Raw genomic sequence first — 24941 nt, forward strand, 5'->3', positions numbered from 1 at the left:
AAGGCAGCCCAAGCCTATAAAGAGAAGGGCGGTTCCCTTGAAGATAAGATGACCTCACTTGAAGATAAGATAAAGATAAGATAAGATAACTAACTTATCTTATCCACAGGAGGCCACATCTCAGCATTATAAATACACTGGAGCACCCAGGTATAACTCATATTCTGATCCTACTCAGTACCTGCTTAATACCCTTGCTAACTTAAGCATCGGAGTCCCTTGCAGGTAACCCCACCCTCCGGGAACGAAGGATCAGCAGCACTTTCAGTTCCACAAGTCGGACACACCAGGTTCGCCAGCTATACACCTGCCGGACACGTCGGCTCCGACCAACATAGAAGATCTCGACCGAGATCGACCTACAGTTTCAGGTAACCCTCGGAACAGAAAGTAAATAGGCAGAATCTTAAATTGCTGAAGGAGTAAATTGCAAAAACTTAAAGTGCAAGAAATTAAAAGAGCTGAAACTTAAATTGCAAGAAAAGTAAATAACTAAAACTTAAAGTGCAACTAATTTAAATTGCTGAATCTAAATTGCTCGATGATGAGCGGATAATTTATACGCTTTTTGGCATTATTTTTAGTATGTTTTTAGTATGTTTTAGTTAGTTTTTATTATATTTTTATTAGTTTTTAGTTAAAATTCATTTTTCTGGACTTTATTATGAGTTTGTGTGTTTTTCTGTGATTTCAGGTATTTTCTGGCTGAAATTGAGGGACCTGAGCAAAAAAATCTGATTCAGAGGCTGAAAAGGACTGCAGATGCTGTTGGATTCTGACCTCCCTGCACTCAAAGTGGATTTTCTGGAGCTACAGAAGCCCAATTGGCGCGCTCTCAATTTCGTTGGAAAGTAGACATCCTGGGATTTCTAGCAATGTAAATAGTCCATACTTTGCCCGAGATTTGATGGCCCAAACAGGCATTTCAAGTCAGCTCAAGAATTCTGGCGTAAAACGCCGGAACTGGGACAAGAATGGGAGTTAAACGCCCAAACTGGTACAAAAGCTGGCGTTTAGCTCCAAGAAAAGTCTCTACACATGAAAGCTTCAATGCTCAGCCCAAGCACACACCAAGTGGGCCCGGAAGTGGATTTTTATGTCATTTACTCATCTTTATAAACCCTAAGCTACTAGTTCTCTACAAATAGGACCTTTTGCTATTGTATTTGATGTCTTTAGATCACTTTAGATCTTTTGATCATCTTTGGACGTCTAGTTCTTAGATCATTGGGAGGCTGGCCTCTTGGCCATGCCTAGACCTTGTTCTTATGTATTTTCAACGGTGGAGTTTCTACACACCATAGATTAAGGTGTGGGGCTCTACTGTACCTCGAGTATTAATGCAATTACTATTATTTTTCTATTCAATTTAGCTTATTCTTGTTTTAAGATATTCATTCGTACCCAAGAACATGATGAATGTGATGATTATGTGACGCTCATCATCATTCTCACTTATGAATGCGTGCCTGACAACCACTTCCGTTCTACAAGCAAACAAGGCTGAATGTTTATCTCTTGGATTCCTTAATCAGAATCTTCGTGGTATAAGCTAGAATTGATGGCGGCATTCAAGAGAATCCGGAAGGTCTAAACCTTGTCTATGGTATTCTGGGTAGGATTCAAGGATTGAATGACTGTGACGAGCTTCAAACTCCTGAAGGCTGGGCGTTAGTGACAGACGCAAAAGAATCACTGGATTCTATTCCAACCTGATTGAGAATCGACAGATGATTAGCCGTGCTGTGACAGAGCGCGTTGAACATTTTCACTGAGAGGACGGGACTGTAGCCACTGACAACGGTGATGCCCAACATACAGCTTGCCATGGAATGAAGTAAGAAGGATTGGATGAAGACAATAGGAAAGCAGAGAGACGGAAGGGACAAAGCATCTCCATACGCTTATCTGAAGTTCTCACCAATGAATTACATAAGTATCTCTATCCTTATTTTATGTTTTATTTATCTTTTAATCATTAATCCTCCATAACCATTTGAATCCGCCTGACTGAGATTTACAAGATGACCATAGCTTGCTTCATACCAACAATCTCCGTGGGATCGACCCTTACTCGCGTAAGGTTTATTACTTGGACGACCCAGTGCACTTTCTGGTTAGTTGTGCAAAGTTGTGATAAAGAGTTGAGATTGCAATTGAGCGTACCATGTTGATGGCGCCATTGATGATCACAATTTCGTGCACCAAGCTTTTGGCGCCGTTGCCGGGGATTATTTGAGTTTGGACAACTGACGGTTCATCTTGTTGCTTAGCTTAGGTATTTGTCTTCAGAGTTCTTAAGAATGAATTCTAGTGTTTCAAGGTGATGTTCTTATCATCACCAAAGCTGATTAATTCTAATCAATTTAGCTCTTGAATGCAATGTCCTGCTGAAGCTTGGCTAGCCATGTCTAATTTCTTTAAACTAAAGCTTTAGACTAACATTGCATGATTCCTGGAATTCTTATAAAAAATTTTGAATCTCTTTATTTTCTTTTCCATATAATTTTTGAAAAGAATCCAAAAAAATTTATAAAATCTTAAAACCAAAAAAATAATTATATGTTTCTTGTTTGAGTCTAGTATCTCATTTTAAGTTTGGTGTCAATTGCATGTTTCTTTTCTTCTTGCATTTTTCGAATTCACTCATGTGTCTTCATTAATCTTCAAGTTGTTCTTGATGATTTCCTTGCTCTGATATTTAAATTCTCTTGTCTTGAGTGTTTTGTTGTTTCTCATATAGATTTTCAATTTATTAGTGTCAGTAGTATACAAACTTCTAAGTTTGGTGTCTTGCATGCATTGTTTATTTGATCGTAGTTTCATTTTGATTATTCCTCAATATTAAAAATCCAAAAATTTTTTAATTTGTGTCTTTTCAAGTCAATAATACAAAGAATTGAAGATTCAGAATATACAACAGAGGAATTACACAGAAAAAGCTGGGCATTCAAAACGCCAAGTGAGGAAGGAAAACTGGCATTTAAACGCCAGCTAGGGTACCTGGCTGGGCGTTTAACGCCCAAAAGGGTAGCATTTTGGGCGTTAAACGCCAGAATGTATACCATTCTGGGCGTTTAACGCCAGGATGGCACAAGAGGGAAGATTTTAGTTTTAATTCAATTTTTTTTAAGTTTTCATAATTTTTCAAAATCAAATCTTTTTCAAACCATATCTTTTCAATCATATATTTTCAAAATCAATTTCTTTCCATTTTCAAAAATACTTGCTAACAATTAATGATTTGATTCAACATTTCAATTATGTTGCCTTTTCTGTTGAGAAAGGTTTAATGTCTGAATCATATCTTTTAAATTTCTTGTTAGCCAAGTCATTAATTTTCAAAATCAAATCTTTTTAAATTGTTTTTCAATCATATCTTTTTAATCATATCTTTTTAAAACCATAACTTTTCAATCATATCTTATTAATCACATCTTTTTCAAAATAGTTTTCAATCATATATTTTTGATTTCTAATTTCAAAGTCTTTTTCAAAAATCACTTTATTTCTTTCCCAATCATACTTTTCGAAAATCATTCTTCAATTTTTCAAAATGTTTTTAAAATCTTTTTAATTTATTTTCGAAAATTTCTTCCCCTCTTCTCACATCCTTCTATTTATGGACTAACACTCCTCCTCAATGCACAATTCGAATTCTATCTTTCTAGATAAGTTCGAATTCTTCTTTTACCCTCTCCTTCTTCTTTTCCTCTAACACCTCAAGGAATCTCTATACTGTGACATAGAGGATTCCATACTTTCTTGTTCTCTTCTCTTTCTTATGAGCAGGAGCAAAGACAAAAGCATTCTTGTTGAGGCTGACCCTGAACCTGAAAGGACCTTGAAGCGAAAGCTAAAAGAAGCTAAAGCACAACTCTCTGTAGAGGACCTAACAGAAATCTTCAAAGAAGAAGACATGGCAGCCGAAAACAACAACAATGCCAACAATGCAAGGAAGGTGCTGGGTGACTTTACTGCACCTACTCCCGACTTCTATGGAAGAAGCATCTCTATCCCTGCCATTGGAATAAACAACTTTGAGCTTAAGCCTCAATTAATTTCTCTAATGCAACAGAATTGCAAGTTCCATGGACTTCCATTGGAAGATCCTCATCAGTTTTAGTTGAGTTCTTGCAAATCTGTGCACTGTCAAGACCAATGGGGTTGACCCTGAGGTCTACAGACTTATGCTATTCCCTTTTGCTGTAAGAGACAGAGCTAGGTGGTGCACAAAATTGCAATCACACTTTTGCAATCCCGCACAACTAACCAGCAAGTGCACTGGGTCGTCCAAGTAATACCTTACGTGAGTAAGGGTCGATCCCACGGAGATTGTCGGCTTGAAGCAAGCTATGGTTATCTTGTAAATCTTAGTCAGGATATCAAAGATTATCAGGGTTGATTGTGAAAAGTAAAAGAACATGAAATAAGTACTTGTTTTGCAGTAATGGGGAACAGGTTGAGGTTTTGGAGATGCTCCGTCTTCTGAATCTCTGCTTTCCTACTGTCTTCTTCATCAAACACGCAAGGCTCCTTCCATGGCAAGCTGTATCTAGGGTTTCACCGTTGTCAATGGCTACCTCCCATCCTCTCAGTGGAAATGTTCAACGCACCCTGTCACGGCACGGCTATCCATCTGTCGGTTCTCAATCAGGCCGGAATAGAATCCAGTGATTCTTTTGCGTCTGTCACTAACGCCCCGCCTTCAGGAGTTTGAAGCTCGTCACAGTCATTCAATCATTGAATCCTACTCAGAATACCACAGACAAGGTTTAGACCTTCCGGATTCTCTTGAATGCCGCCATCAGTTCTAGCTTATACCACGAAGATTCCGGTTAAAGAATCCAAGAGATATCTACTTAATCTAAGGTAGAACGGAGGTGGTTGTCAGGCACACGTTCATAGTTGAGAATGATGATGAGTATCACGGATCATCACATTCATCCGATTTAAGAACAAGTAATATCTTAGAATGGAAGCAAGCATGATTGAATAAGAAACAGTAGTAATTGCATTAATCCATCAAGACACAGCAGAGCTCCTCACCCCCAACCATGGGGTTTAGAGACTCATGCCGTGGAAGGTACACAAAGAAACGTGTAAAGTGTCATGAGATACAGATACCATGTCAAAAGATCCTATTAATAGTGAACTAGTAACCTAAGGTTTTACAGAAATGAGTAAATGACAGAAAAATCCACTTCTGGGCCCACTTGGTGTGTGCTTGGGCTGAGCATTGAAGCTTTCATGTGTAGAGACCTTTTCTGGAGTTAAACGCCAGCTTTTATGCCAGTTTGGGCGTTTAACTCCAAGTTTTATGCCAGTTCCAGCGTTAAACGCTGGAAATTCTGAGGCTGATTTGCCACGCCGGTTTGGGCCATCAAATCTCGGGCAAAGTATGGACTATTATACATTGCTGGAAAGCCCAGGATGTCTACTTTCCAATGCCATTGAGAGCGCGCCAATTGGGTTTCTGTAGCTCTATAAAATCCACTTCGACTGCAGGGAGGTCAGAATCCAACAGCATCTGCAGTCCTTTTCAGTCTCTGAATCAGATTTTTGCTCAGGACCCTCAATTTCAGCCAGAAAATACCTGAAATCACAGAAAAATATACAAACTCATAGTAAAGTCCAGAAAAGTGAATTTTAACTAAAAACTAATAAAAATATACTAAAAACTCAACTAAAACTACTAAAAACATACTAAAAACAATGCCAAAAAGCGTACAAATTATCCGCTCATCACAACACCAAACTTAAATTGTTGCTTGTCCCCAAGCAACTGAAAATCAAAATAGGATAAAAAGAAGAGAATATACTATAGACTCAAAAATATCAAGGAAACTTAGCTCCAATTAGATGAGCGGGACTAGTAGCTTTTTGCCTCCGAACAGTTTTGGCATCTCACTCTATCCTTTGAAGTTCAGAATGATTGGCATCTATAAGAACTCAGAACTCAGATAGTGTTATTGATTCTCCTAGTTAAGTATAATGATTCTTGAACATAGCTAGTGTATGAGTCTTGGCTGTGGCCCAAAGCACTCTGTCTTCCAGTATTACCACCGGATACATACATGCCACAGACACATAATTGGGTGAACCTTTTCAGATTGTGACTCAGCTTTGCTAGAGTCCCCAATTAGAGGTGTCCAGGGTTCTTAAGCACACTCTTTTTGCCTTGGTTCACAACTTTATTTCTTTCTTTTTCTTTCTCTTTTTTTTCGGAAATTTTTTTTTTTGTATTCACTGCTTTTTCTTGCTTCAAGAATCAATTTGATGATTTTTCAGATCCTCAATAACAGTTCTCTTTTTCCTTATTCTTTCAAGAGCCAACAATTTTAACATTCTCAAAACCACAAATTCAAAAGACATATGCACTGTTCAAGCATTCATTCAGAAAACAAAAAGTATTGTCACCACATCAAACTAATTCAACTAGTTTCAAGGATAAATTTCGAAATCCTGTACTTCTTGTTCTTTTGTGATTAAAGCATTTTTCATTTAAGAGAGGTGATGGATTCATAGGACATTCATAGCTTTAAGGCATAAACTTTAAATTTTATTAATTATGAATTAAGAACAAGACTCAAAAATAGATATAAAATGAAACTAAAAATAGAGAAAAAGATTTAAATAGGCTCCTAATGATAGAGGTTTTCACAGAGTTAGGACTCAACAACCTTGATTTTGAGAAGTAGATGCTCCCTCAGCTTGAGAGGAGAGCTTTTGGCGTTTCAACTCTTGGAGTTCACGCCCCTGCTTCTCTTGTTCCTTCAGCAATTTGTAGAGCATGCAGTTCTGATTCTGCTGTTCTTCCTTAAGTTGCTCCATAGTCTCTTGCAACTTGGTGATAGATGCTTCTAGGCTGGCCCAGTAGCCAATTTCAGGAAATTCAGGGAGGAACTCCTGCGCCCTCCTTTTGATAGAGTTGTCTTGCATTTGTCCTTCCATTGACTTCTTGGTAATTGGGTGTTCAATGGGTATGAATTCATCTACTCCCATCTTTACCCCAGCCTCTTTACAGAGCAAGGAGATCAAGCTTGGATAAGCCAGTTTGGCTTCAGTGGAATTCTTATTTGCAATTGTGTAGATCTCACAAGCAATCACATGATGAACCTCCACTTCTTTTCCAAGCATAATGCAATGAATCATCACTGCTCTCTTGATGGTGACCTCAGAACGGTTGCTAGTGGGCAGTATGAAACGCCCAATAAAGTCTAGCCAACCTCTTGCAATTGGTTTGAGGTCTCTCCTCTTGAGTTGGTTTGGGACACCCTTAGAATTGGTTATCCACTTAGTTCCAGGGAGGCATATGTCCTCTAGAACTTGATCCAACCCTTTATCTGCTCTCACCATTCTCCTATTAAAGGATTCAGGATCATCTTGCAGTTGAGGTAATTTGAAGATTTCTCTTATTTTGTCCAGATGGAAGTACATAACTTTCCCTCTGACCATGGTTCTGTAGGTATGGTAAGCAGTTCCAGTCATTCTCTGCTTATCTGTTAGCCACAGATTTGAGTAGAATTCCTGAACCATATTCCTTCCAACCTTTATTTCAGGATTGGTTAGAACTTCCCATCCTCTGTTTCGAATTTGCTCTTGGATCCCCGGATATTCATCTTCTTTCAGATCAAACTTCACTTCCGGGATCACTGACCTCAGACCCATTATTTTGTGATAATGGTCTTCATGTTCTTTGGTTAAGAACTTCTCTTGATTCCAAAGATTCTTTGGATTATTCTCTTTCTTTCCTCTTAAATTAGTTTGTTTTCCCTTAGGAGCCATGATCTTGATGAATCTTGGCTTTAGTGATCACGGAAAAGCACACCAAACTTAGAGGTTTGCTTGTCCTCAAGCAAAAGAAAGGAAGGAGGAGAGAGATGAGAGTAGCAAATTCGAATGGTGTGGGGGAATGGTGAGGCCGAACGTGTTTTTATAGGGGGGGAGGAGATTTCGAAAAAATTGAAAAGAGATTTGAGAAGATATGGAGAGGATTTGAGAGAAGGGTGAGTTTTCGAATGAGATTTGGAATTGATTTGAGATAGATTTGAAGAATTGTTTTGATTTTTGAAGATTTGAAAGTAAATGATGAAAGGTTGAAGTATATTTATGTAGAAGAGTATGGGTAAGAAAAGGAAAGTTTAAAAAAATTTGATTGAAAAACGAAATCTTGGTCCCCCCACCTTTCTGGCGTTAAACGCCCAGAATGGTATCCATTCTGGCGTTAAACGCCCAGAATGGTATCCATTCTGGCGTTTAACGCCCATTTGATGCCCATTGTGGGCGTTTAACGCCCAGCCAGGTGCCCTGGCTGGCGTTAAACGCCAGAATCCCCGTTGTCACTGGGCGTTTTGCTAAACTCCCAGGATGCTGCACACCTGGCGTTAAACACCCAGAATGGTACCCATTCTGGCGTTTAACGCCCAAAATGGCACCATTCCTGGCGTTAAACGCCCAGAATGGTACCCATTCTGGCGTTTAACGCCCAAATTGTCCCTTACTGGCGTTTTTTCGCCAGTAAGCTCTTTTTCTCTGCTTTTTGAGTTGAATCCTTCTGTAACTCTGTGAATTCCGTCATTTTTGATACTTGCCTCTGTAAAAACAAATAATATAACCTCCTAATGACTGGGTTGCCTCCTAGCAAGCGCTTCTTTACTGTCTTTAGCTGGACCTTTACTGAGAATCACTCAAGTCTCAGTTTGAGCATTCCTGCTCAAATTGCTTTCAAGATATGCTTGATTCTCTGTCCATTAACAATGAACTTTTTGTCAGAATCAATATCCTGAAGTTCAACATATCCATATGGTGACACTCTTGTAATCACATACGGACCCCTCCACCGGGATTTAAGTTTTCCTGGAAATAATTTGAGCCTAGAGTTGAAGAGCAGAACTTTTTGTCCTGGCTCAAAGACTCTGGTTGACAACTTCTTGTCATGCCACTTCTTTGCCTTTTCCTTATAAATTTTTGCATTTTCAAAGGCATTGAGTCTGAACTCCTCTAGCTCATTTAACTGGAGCAATCTTTTTTCACCAGCTAACTGAGCATCCATGTTTAGGAATCTGGTTGCCCAGTAGGCTTTATGTTCCAGTTCCACGGGCAGATGACAGGCCTTCCCATACACCAGTTGGTATGGAGAGGTTCCTATAGGAGTCTTGAATGCTGTTCTGTATGCCCACAGAGCATCATCCAAGCTCTTGGCCCAATCCTTTCTTCGGGCTATCACAGTCCGTTCTAGGATTCCTTTTAGCTCTCTGTTAGAGACTTCAGCTTGCCCATTTTTCTGTGGATGATACGGAGTTGCCACTTTGTGGCTAATTCCATATCTGACCATAGCAGAGTATAGCTGTCTATTACAGAAATGAGTGCCCCGTCACTGATTAGTACTCTGGGAACACCAAACCTGCTGAAGATGTGTTTCTGGAGGAAATTCAGCACGGTCTTGGTGTCATTAGTGGGTGTAGCGATTGCTTCTACCCACTTAGATACATAGTCCACTGCCACCAGAATGTAAGTGTTTGAGTATGATGGTGGGAATGGACCCATGAAGTCAATTCCCCATACATCAAACAATTCTATCTCTAATATCCCTTGTTGAGGCATGGCATATCCGTGAGGCAAGTTACCAGCTCTTTGGCAACTGTCACAGTTACGCACAAATTCTCGGGAATCTTTATAGAGAGTAGGCCAGTAGAAGCCACATTGGAGGATTTTAGTGGTTGTTCGCTCACTTCCAAAATGTCCTCCATACTGTGATCCATGGCAATGCCATAGGATCCTTTGTGCTTCTTCTCTGGGTACACATCTGCGGATCATTCCGTCTGCACATCTCTTAAAGAGATATGGCTCATCCCATAGGTAGTACTTGGCATCTGAAATTAATTTCTTTCTTTGCACTCTGCTGTACTTCTGGGGTATGAACCTCACAGCTTTGTAGTTTGCAATATCTGCAAACCATGGAGCTTCCTGAATGGCAAAGAGTTGCTCATCTGGGAAAGTCTCAGAGATCTCAGTAGAAGGGAGGGACGTCCCAGCTACTGGTTCTATTCGGGACAGATGATCAGCTACTTGGTTCTCTGTCCCTTTTCTGTCTCTTATTTCTATATCAAACTCTTGCAGAAGCAACACCCATCTTATTAGCCTGGGTTTTGAATCCTGCTTTGTGAGTAAGTATTTAAGAGCAGCATGGTCAGTGTACACAACCACTTTGGATCCCACTAGATAGGATCTAAACTTGTCAATGGCATAGACTACTGCAAGTAACTCTTTTTCTGTGGTTGTGTAGTTCTTCTGTGCGTCATTTAGAACACGGCTGGCATAATAAATGACGTGCAAAAGCTTGTTATGCCTCTGTCCCAACACTGCACCAATGGCATGGTCACTGGCATCACACATTAGTTCAAATGGCAATGTCCAATCTGGTGCAGAGATGACTGGTGCTGTGACCAGCTTAGCTTTCAGGGTCTCAAATGCCTGCAGACACTGTGTGTCAAACACAAATGGTGTGTCAGCAGCTAGCAGATTACTCAGGTTTTGCAATTTTCGAAAAATCCTTTATGAACCTTCTGTAGAATCCTGCATGCCCCAGAAAGCTTCTGATTGCCTTAACATTGGCAGGTGGTGGTAATTTTTCAATTACCTCTACCTTTGCCTTATCCACCTCTATTGCCTTGCTTGAAATTTTGTGCCCAAGGACAATTCCCTCAGTCACCATAAAGTGACATTTCTCCCAGTTTAAAACCAGGTTAGTCTCTTGGCACCTTTTCAGGACAAGTGCTAGGTGATTAAGACAGGAGCTGAATGAGTCTCCATATACTGAGAAGTCATCCATGAAGACTTCCAGAAATTTCTCTACCATATCTGAGAAGATAGAGAGCATGCACCTCTGAAAGGTTGCAGGTGCATTGCACAGACCAAAAGGCATCCTTCTATAGGCAAACACGCCAGAAGGGCAAGTAAATGCTATTTTCTCTTGGTCCTGAGGATCTACTGCAATTTGGTTGTAGCCTGAATAGCCATCCAAAAAGCAGTAATAATCATGACCAGCTAGTCTTTCTAGCATTTGGTCTATGAATGGTAAAGGAAAATGATCTTTTCTGGTGGCTGTATTGAGCCTTCTGTAGTCAATACACATACGCCACCCTGTGACTGTTCTTGTAGGAACCAGTTCATTTTTTTCATTATGAACCACTGTCATGCCTCCCTTTTTGGGGACAACTTGGACAGGGCTCACCCAGGGGCTATCAGAAATAGGATAAATAATCCCAGCCTCTAGTAATTTAGTGACCTCTTTCTGCACCACCTCCTTCATGGCTGGATTTAGCCTCCTCTGTGGTTGAACCACTGGTTTGGCATTATCCTCCAACAGGATCTTGTGCATGCATCTAGCTGGGCTAATGCCCTTAAGATCACTTATGGACCACCCAAGAGCTGTCTTATGTGTCCTTAGCACTTGAATTAGTGCTTCCTCTTCCTGTGGATTCAAAGCAGAGCTTATAATCACTGGAAAAGTGTCACCCTCTCCCAGAAATGCATACTTCAGTGATGGTGGTAGTGGTTTGAGTTCAGGTTTGGGAGGCTTATTCTCCTCCTGAGGAATTTTCGAAAATTCCTTTGTTTCCTGTGGTTCTTCTTGATCAGGCTGAGCATCCTTGAAGATGTCTTCAAGCTCTGATTCTAGGCTTTCAGTCATATTGATCTCTTCCACCAAAGAGTCAATGATGTCAGTGCCCATGCAGTCATTTGGTGTGTTTGGATGCTGCATAGCTTTCACAGCATTCAACTTGAACTCATCCTCATTGACTCTCAGGGTTACTTCCCCTTTTTGTACATCAATGAGAGTCCGTCCAGTTGCTAGGAAAGGTCTTCCTAGAATGAGAGTTGCACTCTTGTGCTCCTCCATTTCTAGCACCACAAAGTCAGTTGGAAAGGCAAATGGCCCAACCTTGACAATCATATCCTTTATTATGCCTGATGGATGTTTAATGGAGCCATCAGCAAGTTGGAGGCATATCCTGGTTAGTTTGACTTCTCCAGTCAACCCAAGCTTTCTGATAGTGGATGCAGGTATTAGATTGATGCTTGCTCCAAGATCACATAGGGCTGTCTTGGTGCAAGCGCCTTCTAATGTGCAGGGTATCATAAAGCTTCCAGGATCTTGAAGCTTTTCTGGTAAGCTTTTCAGAATGACTGCACTGCATTCTTCAGTGAGAAACACTTTTTCAGTTTCTCTCCAATCCTTCTTATGACTTAAGATCTCTTTCATGAACTTAGCATAAGAAGGTATTTGCTCAAGTGCCTCTGCAAACAGAATCTTTATTTCAAGAGTCCTTAGATAGTCTGCAAAGCGGGCAAATTGCTTATCCTGTTCCGCTTGGCGGAGTTTTTGAGGATAAGGCATCTTGGCTTTATAGTCTTCAACCTTAGATGCTGCAGGTTTATTCCTTACAGAAGTGGTTGAAGAAGCCTTGTTAGAGGGATTACTGTCAGCACTCTCAGGTGTCTGATCTCCCCTTGGCGTCTGAACGCCAGGATTGGGTGGAAAATGGGCGTTTAACGCCGACTTTTCCCCCTTTTCTGGCGTTTGAACGCTAGAACTGGGCAGGGAATGGGCGTTTAACGCCAGCTTTCCCTCCCTTTCTGGCGTTTGAACGCCACTAGCATTCCTCTCTGGGCTCTTACTGTCCTCAGAGGGATTTTGAACAGTGGGTTGGTTATCCTCTATCAATTGTTCCTTATTTGGTCTTTTGCTCTTTTGGGCAGTGTTATCCAGTGTCTTTCCACTCCTCAGTTGAACTGCTTGACATTCCTCTATTATCTATTTAGATATCTGCTGTTTTGCTTGATTCAACTGCAGTTCCATGTTCTTGTTAGCAACTTTAGTTTCATGGAGCATTTCTTTAAATTCTGCTAACTGTTCTGTCATCAGGAGCAATTGTTGATTAAGCTCAATCATCTGTTCTTGAGGATTAGGATCAGTGACTACTGTCATGACTTCCTCTTTTGGAGAGAACTCATTGCTAGAGTATAAATATTGGTTTCTAGCAACAGTGTCTATCAGCTCTTGAGCCTCTTCAATTGTCTTCCTCATGTGTATAGATCCACCAGCTGAGTGGTCTAAAGACATCTGAGCTTTTTCTGTAAGCCCATAGTAGAAGATGTCTAACTGTACCCACTCTGAAAACATTTCAGAGGGGCATTTTCTTAGCATACCTCTATACCTCTCCCAGGCATTATAAAGGGATTCATTATCCTCTTGTTTAAAGCCTTGGATGTCTAGCCTTAGCTGTGTCATCCTCTTTGGAGGGTAAAAATGATTCAGGAATTTGTCTGATAACTGTTTCCATGTCTTTATGCTTGCTGTAGGTTGGTTATTCAACCACCTTTTAGCTTGATCTTTTATAGCAAATGGAAACAGTAATAGTCTGTAGACATCCTGATCCACCTCTTTATCATGTACTGTGTCAGCAATTTGTAAGAACTGTGCCAGAAACTCAGTAGGTTCTTCCTGTGGAAGACCGGAATACTGGCAATTTTGCTGCACTATGATAATGAGTTGAGGATTTAGCTCAAAGCTGCTTGCTTTGATGGGAGGTGTACAGATGCTACTCCCATATGCAGCTGTAATGGGGTTAGCATATGACCCCAGAGTCCTTCTGGACTGATCAATCCCACTTAGGTCCATAGTGGATAAAGGGAACTGATATGGATTGCAAATAGATAAATTTTGTTTTTTTTTTTTGAATTAACCGAAAAAATAAAATAAAACAAAAGGAAATTAAAATAAAAATTCGAAAATTAAAAAGAAAATAAGATCAAAGCAAATTGAGAACTGAATCAATTAGTTAATTAAAAAGATTTTGAAAATAGCAATTAAAAAGATATGATTGAAAAATTTTTATGAAAAAGATTTGATTTTTGAAAAGAAGAGAGAGAAAAACACCAAACTTAAAATTTTTAGAAAATCAAACACAATTTTTCGAAAATTTTAAAGGAGAAACACAAAGAGGACACCAAACTTAGAATTTTTACGGATCAAAAAGGGACTAAAGATATGCAAATTCAAAAAATTAGAAGAAAAACAAAAGCATGCAATTGACACCAAACTTAAAATATGAAACTAGACTCAACTAAAAGACTCTAAACCAACAGAAATAAAACAGTCCTAATCTAAGCAACAAGATAAGCCGTCAGTTGTCCAAACTCGAACAATCCCCGGCAACGGCGCCAAAAACTTGGTGCACGAAATTGCAATCACACTTTTGCAATCCCACACAACTAACCAGCAAGTGCACTGGGTCGTCCAAGTAATACCTTACGTGAGTAAGGGTCGATCCCACGGAGATTGTCGGCTTGAAGCAAGCTATGGTTATCTTGTAAATCTTAGTCAGGATATCAAAGATTATCAGGGTTGATTGTGAAAAGTAAAAGAACATGAAATAAGTACTTGTTTTGCAGTAATGGGGAACAGGTTGAGGTTTTGGAGATACTCCGTCTTCTGAATATCTGCTTTCCTACTGTCTTCTTCATCAAACACGCAAGGCTCCTTCCATGGCAAGCTGTATGTAGGGTTTCACCGTTGTCAATGGCTACCTCCCATCCTCTCAGTGGAAATGTTCAACGCACCCTGTCACGGCACGGCTATCCATCTGTCGGTTCTCAATCAGGCCGGAATAGAATCCAGTGATTCTTTTGCGTCTGTCACTAACGCCCCGCCTTCAGAAGTTTGAAGCTCGTCACAGTCATTCAATCATTGAATCCTACTCAGAATACCACAGACAAGGTTTAGATCTTCCGGATTCTCTTGAATGCCGCCATCAGTTCTAGCTTATACCACGAAGATTCCGGTTAAAGAATCCAAGAGATATCTACTTAATCTATGGTAGAACGGAGGTGGTTGTCAGGCACACGTTCATAGTTGCGAATGATGATATGTGTCACGGATCATCACATTCATCCGATTTAAGAACAAGTAATATCTTAGAATGGAAGCAAGCATGATTGAATGAGAAACAGTAGTAATTGCATTAATCCATCAAGACACAGCAGAGCTCCTCACCCCCAACCATGGGGTTTAGAGACTCATGCCGTGGAAGGTACACAAAGAAACGTGTAAAGTGTCATGAGGTACAGATACCATGTCAAAAGATCCTATTAATAGTGAACTAGTAACCTAAGGATTTACAGAAATGAGTAAATGACAGAAAAATCCACTTCCGGGCCCACTTGGTGTGTGCTTGGGCTGAGCATTGAAGCTTTCATGTGTAGAGACCTTTTCTGGAGTTAAACGCCAGCTTTTATGCCAGTTTGGGCGTTTAACTCCAAGTTTTATGCCAGTTCCAGCGTTAAACGCTGGAAATTCTGAGGCTGATTTGCCATGCCGGTTTGGGCCATCAAATCTCGGGCAAAGTATGGACTATTATACATTGCTGGAAAGCCCAGGATGTCTACTTTCCAATGCCGTTGCGAGCGCGCCAATTGAACTTCTGTAGCTCCAGAAAATCCATTTTGAGTGCAGGGAGGTCAGAATCCAACAGCATCTGCAGTCCTTTTCAGTCTCTGAATCAGATTTTTGCTCAGGACCCTCAATTTCAGCCAAAAAATACCTGAAATCACAGAAAAATACACAAACTCATAGTAAAGTCTAGAAAAGTGAATTTTAACTAAAAACTAATAAAAATATACTAAAAACTCAACTAAAACTACTAAAAACATACTAAAAACAATGCCAAAAAGCGTACAAATTATCCGCTCATCACTAGGATATGGTTGGACTCACAACCTAAAGAAAGCCTGAACTCTTGGGAAAAGCTAGTCAATGCCTTCTTGGCAAAGTTTTTTCCACCTCAAAAATTGAGTAAGCTTAGAGTGGAAGTCCAAACCTTCAGACAGAAGGAAGGTGAATCCCTCTATGAAGCTTGGAAAAGATACAAACAATTGATCAAAAAGTGTTCCTCTGACATGTTTTCTGAATAGAGCATCATAGGTATCTTCTATGATGGTCTGTCTGAACTATCCAAGATGTCATTGGACAGCTCTGCTGGAGGATCTCTTCATCTGAAGAAGACGCCTGTAGAAGCTCAAGAACTCATTGAAATGGTTACAAATAACCAATTCATGTACACTTCTAAAAGGAATCCTGTGAACAATGGAACGAATCAGAAGAAAGGAGTTCTTGAGATTGATACTCTGAATGCCATATTGGCTCAGAACAAAATATTGACTCAGCAAGTCAATATGATTTTTCAAAGTCTGTCTGGAATGCAAGCTGCACTAGGCAGTACTAAGGACGCTTCATCTGATGAAGAAGCTTATGATCCTGAGAACCCTTCAATGGAAGAGGCGAATTACATGGGAGAACCCTATGGAAACACCTATAATCCTTCATGGAGAAATCATCCAAATCTATCATGGAAGGATCAACAGAGACCTCAACAAGGTTTCAACAACAATAATGGTGGAAGAAACAGGTTTGGCAATGGCAAGCCTTTTCCATCATCTTCTCAGCAACAGACAGAGAATTCTAAGCAGAGCCACTCTAACTTAGCAACCATGGTCTCTGATCTAATCAAAATAACTCAAAGTTTCATGACTGAAACAAGGTCCTCCATTAGAAACTTGGAGGCACAAGTGGGTCATCTGAGTAAGAAAGTTACTGAACTCCCTCCTAGTACTCTTCCAAGCAATACAGAAGAGAATCCAAAAGGAGAGTGCAAGGCCATCAACATGGCCAAATTTGGAGAGGAGGAAAAGGCAGTGATCGCCACTGAGGAAGACCTCAATGGACGTCCACTGGCCTCCAATGAGTTCCCTAATGAGGAACCATGGGAATCTGAGGCTCACACTGAGACCATAGAGATTCCATTGGATTTACTTCTGCCATTCATGAGCTCTGATGAGTATTCTTCCTCTGAAGAGGACAAAGATGTCACTGAAGAGCAAGTTGCTAAGTACCTTGGAGCAATCATGAAGCTAAATGACAAGTTATTTGGTAATGAGACTTGGGAGGATGAACCTCCTTTGCTCACCAAAGAACTGGATGACTTGACTAGGCAGAGATTACCTCAAAAGAGACAGGACCCTGGGAAGTTCTCAATACCTTGTACCATAGGCACCATGACCTTTGAGAAGGCTCTGTGTGACCTAGGGTCGAGCATAAACCTCATGCCTCTCTCTGTAATGGAGAAGCTAAGGATCTTTGAGGTGCAAGCTGCAAGAATCTCACTAGAGATGGCAGACAATTCAAGAAAACAAGCTTATGGACTTGTAGAGGATGTTCTGGTAAAGGTTGAAGACCATTACATCCTTGCTGATTTCATAGTCCTAGAGACTGGGAAATGCATGGATGAATCCATCATCCTTGGCAGACCCTTCCTAGCCACAGCAAAGGCTGTGATTGATGTTGACAGAGGAGAATTGATCATTCAAGTGAATGAAGAATCCTTTGTGTTTAAGGCTCAAGGATATCCCTCTGTTACCATGGAGAGGAAGCATGAAGAGCTTCCCTCAAAGCAGAGTCAAACAGAGCCGCCACAGTCAAATTCCAAGGTTGGTGTTGGGAGGCCATAACCAACTTCTAAGTTTGGTGTTGAACCCCCACATTCAAACTCTAAGTTTGGTGTTGGGAGGTTCCAACATTGCTCTGAGTATCTGTGAGGCTCCATGAGAGCCCACTGTCAAGCTACTGACATTAAAGAAGCGCTTGTTGGGAGGCAACCCAATGTTATATTTATCTATTTTCCATTGTTATTTTATGTTTTCTATAGGTTGATGATCATGTGAAGTCACAAAATCAATTGAAAAAGCAAAAACAGAATGAAAAACAGAAAGAAAAATAGCACACCCTGGAGGAAAACTTGCTGGCGTTTAAATGCCAGTGAAGACAGCAAAATGGGCGTTTAACGCCCAGTCTGGCACCATTCTGGGCGTTTAACGCCAGAAAGGGGAACCAGACTGGCATTTAATGCCAGGAATGGGCAAGAAGCTGGCGTTAAATGCCAGAAATGGGCACCAGCCCGGCGTTTAACGCCAGGATTGGCAGAAGGAGCATTTTTGCTCGCCACTTGGTGCAAGGATGAATTATCCTTGACACCTCAGGATCTGTGGACCCCACAGGATCCCCACCTACCCCACCACTCACTCTCTTCTTCTCCCATTCAACAATCACCTCAGCACCTCTTCCCAAAAAACCCCTCACCTATCAAATCTTACCATTCTCTTCACCACTCACATCCATCCTTCATAAAACCCCACCTACCTCACCATTCAAATTCAAACAACTTTCCCTCCCAAACCCACCCATAATGGCCGAACCCTACCCCTCTCTCCGCCCCTATATAAACCCCCCTTCACTCCTTTATTTTCACACAACCTACACACTACTTCCCCCCTTGGCCGAAAAACAAAGCCACCTCCATCTCCTCTATTTCTTCTTCTTCTACTCTCTTCTTTCTTTTTTTGCTCGAGGACGAGCAAACCTTCTAAGTTTGGTTTGGTAAAAGCATTGCTTTTTGTTTTTCCATAACCATTTATGGCACCTAAGGCCGGAGAAACCTCTAGAAAGAGGAAAGGGAAGGCAAAAGCTTCCACCTCCGAGTCATGGGAGATGGAGAGATTCATCTCAAGGGTGCATCAAGACCACTTCTATGAAGTTGTGGCCATGAAGAAGGTCATCCCCGAGGTCCCTTTCAAACTCAAAAAGAGTGAATATCCGGAGATCCGACATGAGATCCAAAGAAGAGGTTGGGAAGTTCTTACCAACCCCATTCAACAAGTTAGAATCTTAATGGTTCAAGAGTTCTATGCCAATGCATGGATCACCAAGAACCATGATCAAAGTGTGAACCCGGATCCAAAGAATTGGCTTACAATGGTTCGGGGGAAATGCTTAGATTTTAGTCCGAAAAATGTAAGGTTGGCATTCAACTTGCCTATGATGCAAGGAGATGAACACCCTTACACTAGAAGGGTCAACTTTGATCAAAGGTTGGACCAAGTCCTCATAGACATTTGTGAAGAGGGCGCTCAATGGAAGAGAGATTCAAGAGGGAAGCCGGTTCAACTGAGAAGGCATGACCTCAAGCCCGTGGCTAGGGGATGGTTGGAGTTTATCCAACGCTCAATCATTCCCACTAGCAATCGATCCGAAGTTACTATAGACCGGGCTATCATGATTCATAGCATCATGATTGGAGAAGAAGTAGAAGTTCATGAGGTTATAGCCCAAGAACTCTATAAGGTGGCGGACAAGTCCTCTACCTTGGCAAGGTTAGCCTTTCCTCATCTCATTTGTCACATCTGTTATTCAGTTGGAATTAACATAGTGGGAGACATCCTCATTGATGAGGACAAGCCCATCACTAAGAAAAGGATGGAGCAAACAAGAGATCCCACTCATCATGAAATCCCTGAGATGCCTCAAGGGATGCACTTTCCTCCACAAAACTACTGGGATCAAATCAACACCTCCCTAGGAGAATTGAGTTCCAACATGGGACAACTAAGGGTGGAGCACCAAGAACATTCCATCCTCCTCCATGAAATTAGAGAAGATCAAAGAATCATGAGAGAGGAGCAACAAAGGCAAGGAAGAGACATTGAGGAGCTCAAGCACTCCATAAGATCTTCAAGAGGAGGAACAAGCCGCCATCACTAAGGTGGACCCGTTCTTTAATCTCCTTGTTCTTTATTCTTCTGTTTTTCGAATTTTTATGCTTATGTTTATTTATGTTTGTGTCTTATGATCATTAGTGTCTTAGTGTCTATGCCTTAAAGTAATGAATGTCCTATGAATCCATCACATTTCTTAAATGAAAAATGTTCTTAATTGAAAAAGAGAAGAATTGCATGAATTTTGAATTTTATAACAGATTAATTATTTTGATGTGGTGGCAATACTTTGACTTCTGAATGTATGCTTGAACAGTGCATATGTCTTTTGAATTTGTTGTTCATGAATAATTGGCTCTTGAAAGAATGATGAAAAACGAGACATGTTACTGAGGATCTGAAAAATCATAAAAATGATTCTTGAAGCAAGAAAAGGCAGTGAATACAAAATATAAATATATATATATATATAAAGTTGTGATCCAAGGCAAAAAGAGTGTGCTTAAGACAGTTATCTAATTGGGGACTCTAGCAAAGCTGAGTCACAATCTGAAAAGGTTCACCCAGTTATGTGTCTGTGGCATGTATGTATCCGGTGGTAATACTGGAAGACAGAGTGCTTTGGGCCACGGCCAAGACTCATAAAGTAGCTGTGTTCAAGAATCATCACATTTAACTAGGAGAATCAATAACACTGTCTGGATTCTGAGTTCCTATAGAAAACAATCATTCTGAATTTCAAAGGATAAAGTGAGATGCCAAAACTGTTCAGAGGCAAAAAGCTAAAAGCCCCGCTCATCTAATTAATACTGATCTTCATAGATGTTTTTGGAATTCATTGCATATTATCTTCTTTTTATCTTATTTGATTTTCAGTTGCTTGGGGACAAGCAACAATTTAAGTTTGGTGTTGTGATGAGTGGATAATTTATACGCTTTTTGGCATTATTTTTTGTATGTTTTAGTTAGTTTTTATTATATTTTTATTAGTTTTTAGTTAAAATTCACTTTTCTAGACTTTACTATGAGTTTGTGTGTTTTTCCATGATTTTAGGTATTTTCTAGCTGAAATTCAGGGACCTGAGCAAAAAAATCTGATTCAGAGGCTGAAAAGGACTGCAGATGCTGTTGGATTCTGACCTCCCTGCACTCGAAGTGGATTTTCTGGAGCTACAAAGGCCCAATTGGCACGCTCTCAATTGCGTTGGAAAGTAGACATCCTGGGCTTTCCAGCAATGTATAATAGTTCATACTTTGCTCGAAATTTGATTGCCCAAACAGGCGTTCCAAGTCAGCTCAAGAATTCTGGCGTAAAATGCCGGAACTGGCACAAGAATGGGACTTAAACGCCCAAACTGGCACAAAAGCTGGCGTTTAACTCCAAGAAAAGTCTCTACACATGAAAGCTTCAATGCTCAGTCCAAGCACACACCAAGTGGGCCCGGAAGTAGATTTTTATGTCATTTACTCATCTTTGTAAACCCTAAGCTACTAGTTCTCTACAAATAGGACCTTTTGCTATTGTATTTGATATCTTTAGATCACTTTAGATCTTTTGATCATCTTTGGATGTCTAGTTCTTAGATCATTGGGAGGCTGGCCTCTCGGCCATGCCTAGACCTTGTTCTTATGTATTTTCAACGGTGGAGTTTCTACACACCATAGATTAAGGTGTGGAGCTCTACTGTACCCCGAGTATTAATGCAATTACTATTGTTCTTCTATTCAATTTAGCTTATTCTTGTTCTAAGATATTCATTCGTACCCAAGAACATGATGAATGTGATGATTATGTGACGCTCATCATCATTCTCACTTATGAACGCGTGCCTGACAACCACTTCCGTTCTACAAGCAAACAAGGCTGAATGTTTATCTCTTGGATTTCTTAATCAGAATCTTCGTGGTATAAGCTAGAATTGATGGCGGCATTCAAGAGAATCCGGAAGGTCTAAACCTTGTCTGTGGTATTCTGAGTAGGATTCAAGGATTGAATGACTGTGACGAGCTTCAAACTCCTGAAGGCTGGGCGTTAGTGACAGACGCAAAAGAATCACTGGATTCTATTCCAACCTGATTGAGAACCGACAGATGATTAGTCGTGCTGTGACAGAGCGCGTTGAACATTTTCACTGAGAGGACGGGACTGTAGCCACTGACAATGGTGATGCCCAACATACAGCTTGCCATGGAAAGGAGTAAGAAGGATTGGATGAAGACAGTAGGAAAGCAGAGAGACGGAAGGGACAAAGCATCTCCATACGCTTATCTGAAGTTCTCACCAATGAATTACATAAGTATCTCTATCCTTATTTTATGTTTTATTTCTCTTTTAATCATTAATCCTCCATAACCTTTTGAATCCGCCTGACTGAGATTTACAAGATGACCATAGCTTGCTTCATACCAACAATCTCCGTGGGATCGACCCTTACTCGCGTAAGGTTTATTACTTGGATGACCCAGTGCACTTGCTGGTTAGTTGTGCGAAGTTGTGATAAAGAGTTAAGATTGCAATTGAGTGTACCATGTTGATGGCGCCATTGATGATCACAATTTCGTGCACCACTCGGAAACTTAAATTGCATGAAAAATAAAATGATTTGGGTAATGGAAATCAAAAGAGAACTGGAAAAATGTAAAGTGAAGTAAGCTAAAGAACTCTCAGATGACAGAATTCTAATCAGGACTTCAGTACCAAAATAGAAAAGTGAAATTGCAGAAGAAATAAAACAGAATGAAAACTTAGATCAACTTTAAAATCCTAAAAGAGAAATTGATAATTGCAGAAGAATAACGAAAACAGAAAGAAAATTTAGTTCTTAATTGCTCTCTTAACAAAACAGAAAAGAAGAAATTGCATAAAAAGGAAAAACTGAAAGTAAACTATGATCAGATCTCTAACTCCTAAAACTATCCAAGGAAAAATAAAAGAAAACTCCACGATGAAGGAATTCAGAAGAATTCTTCAATCCGAAGTCCAAGACCCAAACAGAAAAGTTAAAGTTGCAGAAGAGAGAAAACAAAATAGAAAGAAAAACTCAGATCTGATCCTAATTGTAAAATTCTAAAAAGAAATTAAAAGAGAGCCCCCTATGAAATCAAATTCGCTCCTATTTATACACTTTCTATTTCAGTCCTCAAGCACTTGGAGTGGGCTTTTTGGCCTGTGGAAAAGTGGATCAAAATGGCACTTGGTTGCTGCTTCCAGGAGAACATTGTGTTCTCAAAGTGAGCGCATCGTTCATTCATCCACGCGTGCACGTCCCTTGCGCGCGCGCGTCCCTTTGTGACTTTGCTCATCGACGCATACGCATCACTTACGCGTGTGCGTCACTATCAGTCTTCAGCTTCCACCATGCTCGTGCGCCCCTTTCACGCACACGCGTCTTCAATAGCGTTCTCTTATTGAGCTCTACATTTTCTTAATGAACGCTGCCCACGTGTGCGCGTCCTCTGCGCGTGCGCGTAGGTAGCTAAATGCCAAATCCAAGCTTCAGCGCCAGTCACGCGTGCGCGTCCTTTTCCCAGGTGTTCCATCGATGCGTGCCCGTCATACATGCGTGCGCGTTGATTGTAGAACTTTGCCTTCAAATTTCAATCTCCCTGAAAACGCTAAGTAAATGAATGTAGCGTTCTCTTTGAAAACGAGCGCCAACCACTACCACGCGTACGCGTCATGTATGCGTATGTGTGGGTCTTCGAAAATTGCCCCTAACGCGCTGGTGTCCTGTAGGCATGCGCGTCGCAAGTGAGCGTGGCGTTCTTTCTTTGAACGCAACGTTACTCTGGAGTGCTTCTCCTTTTCTTCACTTTCTCACCTAAAATCAATCAAACAAGAAATCAAAGTCTCACCAAAATCATAAGAAATTGCATTGTTTATAATAATCACTTAATTCTTACATAAATCTCATGATTTTGTATAAAATTAATGATGTTTGATTAAATTAAGATAAACATGGAATTCCACTCCAATCACTTACTTATTGTGCAAAAAAGTGCATAAAACCTAATGAAACAGATAAAAAATGCTTGTGCAACTAGCATAAGATGACTTGTCATCAACTCTTCTCTGAGATTAACGTCAGTATTACTGGGAAGAGTGTCAGGAGGGATCTTAGGGATCCTCTTGCTTAGTTGACCAACTTGTACCTCCAAGTTTCTAATGGAGGACCTAATTTCATTAATGAAACTATGAGTGGTCTTAGTGAGGCTGGAGACTAGAGGGGCTAAGTAAAAAAGGCTCTGCTTAGAGGTCTTCATATTCCCTTGAGAAGATGGGAATGATGGTCTATTGTTGAACCTATTCTGGTTCCTACCACCTTGATTGAAACCTTTCTAAGGTTTCTGTTGATCCTTCCATGAGAGATTAGGATGATTCCTCCATGAAGGATTGTAGGTGTTTCCATAGCGTCGTTCTCCCATGTAATTCACCTCCTCCATGGTAGGTTGGTCAGGATCATATTCTTCTTCTTTAAAAGAAACTTCATGAGCATTACCAGCTGCTGTTTGCATCCCAGTGAGATGTTGAGATATCATGTTGACTTGCTAAGTCAAGATATTATTCTGAGCCAAGATAGCATTCAGAGTTTCAACTTCATGAACTCCTCTCTTCTGAGAGGTACCATGGTTTACAGGATTCCTCTCAGAGGTGTACATGAATTGGTTGTTTGCAACCATCTCAATGAGTTCTCTACCTTCTGCAGGTGTTTTCTTTAAGTGGAGAGATCTACCTACAGAGCTGTCCAATGAAATTTTGGACATCTCAGACAAGCCATCAAAGAACACGCCTATGATGGACCACTCTGAGAGCATATCAGGAGGACATCTCCTTATCAGTTTCTTGTATCTTTCCCAAGCTTCACAGAGGGATTCACCTTCTCTTTGTCTGAAGGTCTGAACTTCCACTCTAATCTTGCTCATCCTTTGAAGGGGAAAGGACTTAGCTAGAAAAGCATGACCCAGCTTTTTCCAAGAGTCAAGACTCTCTCAAGGCTGGCCATCCAACCAGAACTTAGCTCTATCTCTTAAGGCAAAGGGAAAGAGTGTCAGCTTGTAGACTTCAGGATTAACTCCATTAGTCTTTACAGTATCACAGATATGTAAAAATTCTGCTAAGAACTTATGTGGATCTTCCAATGAAAATCCATTGAATTTGCAGTTCTGCTGCAGAAGAAAGACTAACTGAGGCTTAAGCTCAAAATTGTTAGCTACAATGGTAGGTACAGCAATGCCTCTGCCATAAAGTCAGAGGTAGGCATGGTGAAGTCACCAAGGACCTTTCTAGGCTCGTCTTGTGGTTCGGCCATATCCTTAAGTTCTTGTTCAAA

General features: G+C 40.6%; 1 non-coding gene across 1 annotated transcript; it reads left to right on the forward strand.

The window, feature by feature from the left end:
- The first annotated feature begins 24421 nt into the window (after positions 1 to 24421).
- Positions 24422 to 24528, forward strand: LOC130978431 (small nucleolar RNA R71). The gene has a single exon (XR_009086075.1). It is a non-coding gene; the product is annotated as a small nucleolar RNA R71 (small nucleolar RNA).
- Positions 24529 to 24941: the final 413 nt, after the last annotated feature.

This window comes from Arachis stenosperma, chromosome 4 (assembly GCF_014773155.1).
Source record: "Arachis stenosperma cultivar V10309 chromosome 4, arast.V10309.gnm1.PFL2, whole genome shotgun sequence".
Lineage (NCBI taxonomy): Eukaryota > Viridiplantae > Streptophyta > Magnoliopsida > Fabales > Fabaceae > Arachis > Arachis stenosperma.